Genomic DNA, 10,000 nt, shown 5'->3' on the forward strand with positions numbered 1-10,000 from the left:
CAGCCCTGGAGGTCTGCTATCCAGCCCTGGTAGCAGCACTGCCTGCCCTGGAGGTCTGCCTGCCTGCCCTGGCAGCAGCACTGCCTGCCCTGGTAGCAGCACTGCCTGCCCTGGAGGTCTGCTATCCAGCCCTGGAGGTCTGCTATCCAGCCCTGGAGGTCTGCCTGTTAGCCCTGGAGGTCTGCTATCCAGCCCTGGAGGTCTGCCTGCCTGCCCTGGAGGTCTGCCTGCCTGCCCTGGAGGTCTGCCTGTTAGCCCTGGAGGTCTGCCTGCCTGCCTGTTAGCCCTGGAGGTCTGCTATCCAGCCCTGGAGGTCTGCCTGCCTGCCTGTTAGCCCTGGAGGTCTGCCTGCCTGCCCTGGCAGCAGCACTGCCTGCCCTGGAGGTCAGCCTGCCAGCCCTGGAGGTCTGCCTGTTAGCCCTGGAGGTCAGCTATCCAGCCCTGGAGGTCTGCCTGCCTGCCCTGGAGGTCTGCCTGCCTGCCCTGGAGGTCTGCCTGTTAGCCCTGGAGGTCTGCCTTCCAGCCCTGGTAGCAGCACTGCCTGCCCTGGTAGCAGCACTGCCTGCCCTGGAGGTCTGCCTGCCTGCCCTGGCAGCAGCACTGCCTGGCCTGGAGGTCAGCCTGTTAGCCCTGGAGGTCTGCTATCCAGCCCTGGAGGTCTGCCTGCCTGCCTGTTAGCCCTGGAGGTCTGCTATCCAGCCCTGGTAGCAGCACTGCCTGCCCTGGAGGTCTGCCTGCCTGCCCTGGCAGCAGCACTGCCTGCCCTGGTAGCAGCACTGCCTGCCCTGGAGGTCTGCTATCCAGCCCTGGAGGTCTGCTATCCAGCCCTGGAGGTCTGCCTGTTAGCCCTGGAGGTCTGCTATCCAGCCCTGGAGGTCTGCCTGCCTGCCCTGGAGGTCTGCCTGCCTGCCCTGGTAGCAGCACTGCCTGCCCTGGAGGTCAGCCTGTTAGCCCTGGAGGTCTGCTATCCAGCCCTGGAGGTCTGCCTGCCTGCCTGTTAGCCCTGGAGGTCAGCCTGTTAGCCCTGGAGGTCTGCTATCCAGCCCTGGAGGTCTGCCTGCCTGCCTGTTAGCCCTGGAGGTCTGCTATCCAGCCCTGGAGGTCTGCCTGCCTGCCTGTTAGCCCTGGAGGTCTGCCTGCCTGCCCTGGCAGCAGCACTGCCTGCCCTGGAGGTCAGCCTGCCAGCCCTGGAGGTCTGCCTGTTAGCCCTGGAGGTCAGCTATCCAGCCCTGGAGGTCTGCCTGCCTGCCCTGGAGGTCTGCCTGCCTGCCCTGGAGGTCTGCCTGTTAGCCCTGGAGGTCTGCCTTCCAGCCCTGGTAGCAGCACTGCCTGCCCTGGTAGCAGCACTGCCTGCCCTGGAGGTCTGCCTGCCTGCCCTGGCAGCAGCACTGCCTGGCCTGGAGGTCAGCCTGTTAGCCCTGGAGGTCTGCTATCCAGCCCTGGAGGTCTGCCTGCCTGCCTGTTAGCCCTGGAGGTCTGCTATCCAGCCCTGGTAGCAGCACTGCCTGCCCTGGAGGTCTGCCTGCCTGCCCTGGCAGCAGCACTGCCTGCCCTGGTAGCAGCACTGCCTGCCCTGGAGGTCTGCTATCCAGCCCTGGAGGTCTGCTATCCAGCCCTGGAGGTCTGCCTGTTAGCCCTGGAGGTCTGCTATCCAGCCCTGGAGGTCTGCCTGCCTGCCCTGGCAGCAGCACTGCCTGCCCTGGAGGTCTGCCTGCCTGCCCTGGTAGCAGCACTGCCTGCCCTGGAGGTCAGCCTGTTAGCCCTGGAGGTCTGCTATCCAGCCCTGGAGGTCTGCCTGCCTGCCTGTTAGCCCTGGAGGTCAGCCTGTTAGCCCTGGAGGTCTGCTATCCAGCCCTGGAGGTCTGCCTGCCTGCCTGTTAGCCCTGGAGGTCTGCTATCCAGCCCTGGAGGTCTGCCTGCCTGCCTGTTAGCCCTGGAGGTCTGCCTGCCTGCCCTGGCAGCAGCACTGCCTGCCCTGGAGGTCAGCCTGCCAGCCCTGGAGGTCTGCCTGTTAGCCCTGGAGGTCAGCTATCCAGCCCTGGAGGTCTGCCTGCCTGCCCTGGAGGTCTGCCTGCCTGCCCTGGAGGTCTGCCTGTTAGCCCTGGAGGTCTGCCTTCCAGCCCTGGTAGCAGCACTGCCTGCCCTGGTAGCAGCACTGCCTGCCCTGGAGGTCTGCCTGCCTGCCCTGGCAGCAGCACTGCCTGGCCTGGAGGTCAGCCTGTTAGCCCTGGAGGTCTGCTATCCAGCCCTGGAGGTCTGCCTGCCTGCCTGTTAGCCCTGGAGGTCTGCTATCCAGCCCTGGTAGCAGCACTGCCTGCCCTGGAGGTCTGCCTGCCTGCCCTGGCAGCAGCACTGCCTGCCCTGGTAGCAGCACTGCCTGCCCTGGAGGTCTGCTATCCAGCCCTGGAGGTCTGCTATCCAGCCCTGGAGGTCTGCCTGTTAGCCCTGGAGGTCTGCTATCTCCAGCCCTGGAGGTCTGCCTGCCTGCCCTGGAGGTCTGCCTGCCTGCCCTGGTAGCAGCACTGCCTGCCCTGGAGGTCAGCCTGTTAGCCCTGGAGGTCTGCTATCCAGCCCTGGAGGTCTGCCTGCCTGCCTGTTAGCCCTGGAGGTCAGCCTGTTAGCCCTGGAGGTCTGCTATCCAGCCCTGGAGGTCTGCCTGCCTGCCTGTTAGCCCTGGAGGTCTGCTATCCAGCCCTGGAGGTCTGCCTGCCTGCCTGTTAGCCCTGGAGGTCTGCCTGCCTGCCCTGGCAGCAGCACTGCCTGCCCTGGAGGTCAGCCTGCCAGCCCTGGAGGTCTGCCTGTTAGCCCTGGAGGTCAGCTATCCAGCCCTGGAGGTCTGCCTGCCTGCCCTGGAGGTCTGCCTGCCTGCCCTGGAGGTCTGCCTGTTAGCCCTGGAGGTCTGCCTTCCAGCCCTGGTAGCAGCACTGCCTGCCCTGGTAGCAGCACTGCCTGCCCTGGAGGTCTGCCTGCCTGCCCTGGCAGCAGCACTGCCTGGCCTGGAGGTCAGCCTGTTAGCCCTGGAGGTCTGCTATCCAGCCCTGGAGGTCTGCCTGCCTGCCTGTTAGCCCTGGAGGTCTGCTATCCAGCCCTGGTAGCAGCACTGCCTGCCCTGGAGGTCTGCCTGCCTGCCCTGGCAGCAGCACTGCCTGCCCTGGTAGCAGCACTGCCTGCCCTGGAGGTCTGCTATCCAGCCCTGGAGGTCTGCTATCCAGCCCTGGAGGTCTGCCTGTTAGCCCTGGAGGTCTGCTATCCAGCCCTGGAGGTCTGCCTGCCTGCCCTGGCAGCAGCACTGCCTGCCCTGGAGGTCTGCCTGCCTGCCCTGGTAGCAGCACTGCCTGCCCTGGAGGTCAGCCTGTTAGCCCTGGAGGTCTGCTATCCAGCCCTGGAGGTCTGCCTGCCTGCCTGTTAGCCCTGGAGGTCAGCCTGTTAGCCCTGGAGGTCTGCTATCCAGCCCTGGAGGTCTGCCTGCCTGCCTGTTAGCCCTGGAGGTCTGCTATCCAGCCCTGGAGGTCTGCCTGCCTGCCTGTTAGCCCTGGAGGTCTGCCTGCCTGCCCTGGCAGCAGCACTGCCTGCCCTGGAGGTCTGCCTGCCTGCCCTGGCAGCAGCACTGCCTGCCCTGGAGGTCAGCCTGCCAGCCCTGGAGGTCTGCCTGTTAGCCCTGGAGGTCTGCTATCCAGCCCTGGAGGTCTGCCTGCCTGCCCTGGAGGTCTGCCTGCCTGCCCTGGAGGTCTGCCTGCCTGCCCTGGAGGTCTGCTATCCAGCCCTGGAGGTCTGCCTGCCTGCCCTGGAGGTCTGCTATCCAGCCCTGGAGGTCTGCTATCCAGCCCTGGAGGTCTGCCTGCCTGCCCTGGAGGTCTGCCTGCCTGCCCTGGAGGTCTGCCTGCCTGCCCTGGAGGTCTGCTATCCAGCCCTGGAGGTCTGCCTGCCTGCCCTGGAGGTCTGCTATCCAGCCCTGGAGGTCTGCTATCCAGCCCTGGTAGCAGCACTGCCTGCCCTGGAGGTCTGCTATCCAGCCCTGGAGGTCTGCCTGCCTGCCCTGGAGGTCTGCTATCCAGCCCTGGAGGTCTGCCTGCCTGCCCTGGAGGTCTGCTATCCAGCCCTGGAGGTCTGCTATCCAGCCCTGGCAGCAGCACTGCCTGCCCTGGAGGTCAGCCTGCCAGCCCTGGAGGTCTGCCTGTTAGCCCTGGAGGTCTGCTATCCAGCCCTGGAGGTCTGCCTGCCTGCCCTGGAGGTCTGCCTGCCTGCCCTGGAGGTCTGCCTGCCTGCCCTGGAGGTCTGCTATCCAGCCCTGGAGGTCTGCCTGCCTGCCCTGGAGGTCTGCTATCCAGCCCTGGAGGTCTGCCTGCCTGCCCTGGAGGTCTGCCTGCCTGCCTGCCTGCCTGCCCTGGAGGTCAGCCTGCCTGCCCTGGAGGTCAGCCTTCCAGCCCTGGAGGTCTGCCTGCCTGCCTTCCAGCCCTGCCTGCCTGCCTGCCTGCCCTGGAGGTCAGCCTGCCTGCCTGCTGCTGCTAGGCCGCTGCCCCGAGCCGCCGACCCCATCGACAGGAACACGAGAGAGTTTACAAGCGAGAGGAGGCCACATATTCGACACCTTTCGTGCTCGTTTTAGGGTCCTCTCCAGTCTGTTTGGACGTGTGTTATTCTGAATCTGCTGCTTTAACTCAAGGGATTCTGTCGTGATTGATGCCTTGTACTTCGCTGTATGTTTGCACTGGTGTTGTAAGTCGCCCTCTGTAAGATCATCATTTATTATCTGCCAAGAAATAAAGATCATCATAATGTTCCCCAACTTTCAGCTTCTGGGGAGTTTGTTCCAGAGTGTGACGACTCTCTCTCTATCACCATCTCTCTCTCTATCTCCATCTCTCTATCACCATCTCTCTCTCTATCTCTCTATCACCATCTCTCTCTCTATCTCCATCTCTCTCTATCTCCATCTCTCTCTATCTCCATCTCTCTATCTCCACCTCTCTCTCCCTCTCCACCTCTCTCTCTCTATCTCTCCCTCTCTCTATCTCTCCCTCTCTCTCACTGTGTGTGTGTGTGTGTGTGTGTGTGTACAGCAGTGTCCCTAGACGAGAGAGAGATCCCTAGACGGGGAAATTACTTTCAAACTGCAGTACCGAAATGTGTCCGTTAGATGGCAGCATGCACCAAGGAATGAAGGAAAGTGCAAAACAAAATGAAAAGGCACATCGCCTGGGCGAAAAATAATCGTAACAAATCAACGGGGGCATTTCTCGGAAAACTAACACCGGGGCAGTGCTCAGGGGGGTCCCACCTCGTGGCCACCCGGTTTGGGGGGCCATCGGGGCCGGCTGAAGAATCGCCCATACTCTGCCATAGGCAGCCCACGGTCCATCCGATCAGAGCAATGCCGGGCGGCCGGCAACCTATGGATCATAACACATCAACGGAGGCATGATAAGAGCATCTTTTATTATCTGCCAAGAAATATAGACCATCACAATGTTCCCCAACTTTCAGCTTCTACCACATCGCTGGGGAGTTTATTCCACTGTGTGACTACTCTCTCTCTCTCTGTGTGTGTGTGTGTGTGTGTGTGTGTGTGTGTGTGTGTGTGTGTGTGTGTGTGTGTACAGCAGTGTCTCCGGTTTTCCTTTTGGAATGCCTTGAAGCCGGGGGGGCTTTGCACTCATGAGAACATAGGGTGTCCTTGCCCTCCTTTCGCAGCCCAGGGCATTGAGAGATCCCTAGACGGGGAAATTACTTTCAAACTGCAGTACCGAAATGTGTCCGTTAGATGGTAGCATGCACCAAGGAATGAAGGAAAGTGCAAAACAAAATGAAAAGGCACATCGCCTGGGCGAAAAATAATCATAACAAATCAACGGGGGCATTTCTCGGAAAACTAACACCGGGGCAGTGCTCAGGGGGGTCCCACCTCGTGGCCACCCGGTTTGGGGGGCGATCGGGGCCGGTTCCGAAAATCGCTAAATCTCCCATAGCCAGCCCACGCTCCATCCGATAGAGCAATGCCGGGCGGCCGGCCGGCAACTACGGATCATAACAAATCAACGGGGGCATTTCTCGGAAAACTAACACCGGGGCAGTGCTCAGGGGGGTCCCACCTCGTGGCCACCCGGTTTGGGGGGCGATCGGGGCCGGTTCCGAAAATCGCTAAATCTCCCATAGCCAGCCCACGCTCCATCCGATAGAGCACTGCCGGGCGGCCGGCCGGCAACTACGGATCATAACAAATCAACGGGGGCATTTCTCGGAAAACTAACACCGGGGCAGTGCTCAGGGGGGTCCCACCTCGTGGCCACCCGGTTTGGGGGGCGATCGGGGCCGGTTCCGAAAATCGCTAAATCTCCCATAGCCAGCCCACGCTCCATCCGATAGAGCACTGCCGGGCGGCCGGCCGGCAACTACGGATCATAACAAATCAACGGGGGCATTTCTCGGAAAACTAACACCGGGGCAGTGCTCAGGGGGGTCCCACCTCGTGGCCACCCGGTTTGGGGGGCGATCGGGGCCGGTTCCGAAAATCGCTAAATCTCCCATAGCCAGCCCACGCTCCATCCGATAGAGCACTGCCGGGCGGCCGGCCGGCAACTACGGATCATAACAAATCAACGGGGGCATTTCTCGGAAAACTAACACCGGGGCAGTGCTCAGGGGGGTCCCACCTCGTGGCCACCCGGTTTGGGGGGCGATCGGGGCCGGTTCCGAAAATCGCTAAATCTCCCATAGCCAGCCCACGCTCCATCCGATAGAGCAATGCCGGGCGGCCGGCCGGCAACTACGGATCATAACAAATCAACGGGGGCATTTCTCGGAAAACTAACACCGGGGCAGTGCTCAGGGGGGTCCCACCTCGTGGCCACCCGGTTTGGGGGGCGATCGGGGCCGGTTCCGAAAATCGCTAAATCTCCCATAGCCAGCACACGCTCCATCCGATAGAGCAATGCCGGGCGGCCGGCCGGCAACTACGGATCATAACAAATCAACGGGGGCATTTCTCCGAAAACTAACACCGGGGCTGTGCTCAGGGGGCTCCCAGCTATCAGCCACCCTATCCCGGGACCGATGGGAGCACTTTAAAATTTTCGAGTCAGGGGACCAGACGGCCGAGTGAAAAACTTTGAAAAATATTCTATCTCCTCACTCCCATTGACTTTACATTAGGGCGACCAGGCGGCCGGCGGAAAAAAAATCATAACAAATCAACGGGGGCATTTCTCCGAAAACTAACACCGGGGCTGTGCTCAGGGGGCTCCCAGCTATCAGCCACCCTATCCCGGGACCGATGGGAGCACTTTAAAATTTTCGAGTCAGGGGACCAGACGGCCGAGTGAAAAACTTTGAAAAATATTCTATCTCCTCACTCCCATTGACTTTACATTAGGGCGACCAGGCGGCCGGCGGAAAAAAAATCATAACAAATCAACGGGGGCATTTCTCCGAAAACTAACACCGGGGCTGTGCTCAGGGGGCTCCCAGCTATCAGCCACCCTATCCCGGGACCGATGGGAGCACTTTAAAATTTTCGAGTCAGGGGACCAGACGGCCGAGTGAAAAACTTTGAAAAATATTCTATCTCCTCACTCCCATTGACTTTACATTAGGGCGACCAGGCGGCCGGCGGAAAAAAAATCATAACAAATCAACGGGGGCATTTCTCCGAAAACTATCACCGGGGCTGTGCTCAGGGGGCTCCCAGCTATCAGCCCCCCGGGTCTGGGGGCATTGTTTTTCTTTTTAATCATTTTGAGCATTTCCCCCAGTTTAGAGATGTGTGCCCCTAGACAACCCATTGAGAATAACTATGAAATGTTCTGAAGTTTTGATTTTCAAATGTCGGTGAAAATTGAAAAACGTCATATATTCTTCAAAGGAAGCATGGGGCGATGGTAGGGAGAGTCCCCGCAGCGTGCCTCGGCGGCGATGGGAGCGTTTTCGATGTCCCCGTCCCCCCCCCATAGGGATAGAAGGGGAGTTAGGTGACCAGGCGTCCCGGGTCCCAAAAATCGAAAAATTAATATAGAATGCTTTTTAATCCAGAAATAAAGTAGGGGGCAGTCCTGGTGAGAGTCCCAGCCACAGCCCCAGTGTGTTTTGGAGCCGTTTGGGGCCGGGTGAAAAACTTTGAAAAATGTTCTATCTCCTCACTCCCATTGACTTTGCATTAGGGCGACCAGGCGGCCGGCGGGAAAACAATCATAACAAATCAACGGAGGCATTTCTCCGAAAACTAACACCGGGGCAGTGCTCAGGGGGCTCCCAGCTATCAGCCACCCTATCCCGGGACCGATGGGAGCACTTTAAAATTTTCGAGTTAGGGGACCAGGCGGCCGAGTGAAAAACTTTGAAAAATTTTCTATCTCCTCACTCCCATTGACTTTGCATTAGGGCGACCAGGCGGCCGGCGGAAAAAAAATCATAACAAATCAACGGGGGCATTTCTCCGAAAACTAACACCGGGGCAGTGCTCAGGGGGCTCCCAGCTATCAGCCACCCTATCCCGGGACCGATGGGAGCACTTTAAAATTTTCGAGTTAGGGGACCAGGCGGCCGAGTGAAAAACTTAGAAAAATTTTCTATCTCCCCTAGGTGACCAGGCAGCCGGAGCTGATTTTTCTGACCCCTAAAACAATTATTAAAAGGTATTTTTTCGCCAAACTAAGACTTTTAAAATTCAAATAGGATGATTATCTACTGCCCCAGTGGGTTTTTGAACCATTTTAAGCCTTTTTGACAGTTTTCATTTTTCCCCCATTGACTTCAATGGGAGTTAGGTGACCAGTCCTCCGACTTTTGAACCTCTCCTGGGGGGGCTGTGAGCCCCCGATTTCTTTGCAAAGCACGTCATTCGATTCGTCTCAGTCCCCTCTATATACCCCGTGTGTTTGTTTTCTCGAAAAACCCCCGGAACACGGTTTTTTAGGGGGGGGGTGGGGGGGGGGTACTTCGGAGCCATTTGGGGGGGGGTAAACGACATTTCCCGAAATTAATTTTAACACAGCCTTCCTCAGAATCGCTTTTCCAACAAAATCCTTTTTATTTCGAGTCTCTACGATGTTCCTAAGTGGTCGAAACCACTTTTGGACAGTTTTTACACCAAACGGCTCGGGCGCACAGCGGGCCGTGTGCCGATGGGCGGTTCTCGCGGGTCTGAGGCGGGGCTAGGCTGCTCGCGGCGGGCATGGGAGTGCCGTGTGCAGCCGCCACAGTGTTCCAGGCTGTCAGCATTTCTCTACGGTGCCGGGGGAAATACAGGAACTGGGTTTTTGAAGACACTTAGTGCAATGAGAGAGGTCAAAACTGAGCTAAGGGCACTTGCTGGAGGAAAGTGGCTGGGCCCCGCTAGCTCTTTTACGGACACTTTCTGGACTTGGCCCGGGATTTTCAGACGGTTCTTTGCGACTGTCTGATCATCCAGCGAAATGCAAGGGGGGGAACGGTCCCGGCCGCACCCCGCGTTTCAGGCCTCGTCGGCGGCCCGCTCCGGCGGCTGCGCCCGCTAAGTCTTCGCGGCCCGCCGTGGAGAGTGTGTATGCTGCCCGCCCCAGACGTTCACCCCAAGGGCTTGCGGGCCTTTAAGGGTCTGTCTTTCGGGGTTTCACGGGCTCTGACCTCACCTCCCTGTGGTTCCCGACCGGGGTGTATGTATGCTGCCCGCCCCAGACGTTCACCCCAAGGGCTTGCGGGCCTTTAAGGGTCTGTCTTTCGGGGTTTCACGGGCTCTGACATCTCCCCGGTGGTTCCCACGGAACGGACATATGTATGCTGCCCGCCCCCGGCAGGAACCCCAAGGGCTTGCGGGCCTTTAAGGGTGAGTGCGGGGGGCGTACGGGCTCTGACATATCTCCGGTGGCTCCCACGGAACGGACATATGTATGCTGCCCGCCCCCGGCAGGAACCCCAAGGGCTTGCGGGCCTTTAAGGGTGAGTGCGGGGGGCGTACGGGCTCTGACATATCTCCGGTGGCTCACACGGAACGGACATATGTATGCTGCCCGCCCCCGGCAGGAACCCC

Source organism: Amia ocellicauda, unplaced genomic scaffold (assembly GCF_036373705.1).
Source record: "Amia ocellicauda isolate fAmiCal2 unplaced genomic scaffold, fAmiCal2.hap1 HAP1_SCAFFOLD_145, whole genome shotgun sequence".
In the NCBI taxonomy this organism is placed as follows: Eukaryota; Metazoa; Chordata; class Actinopteri; order Amiiformes; family Amiidae; genus Amia; species Amia ocellicauda.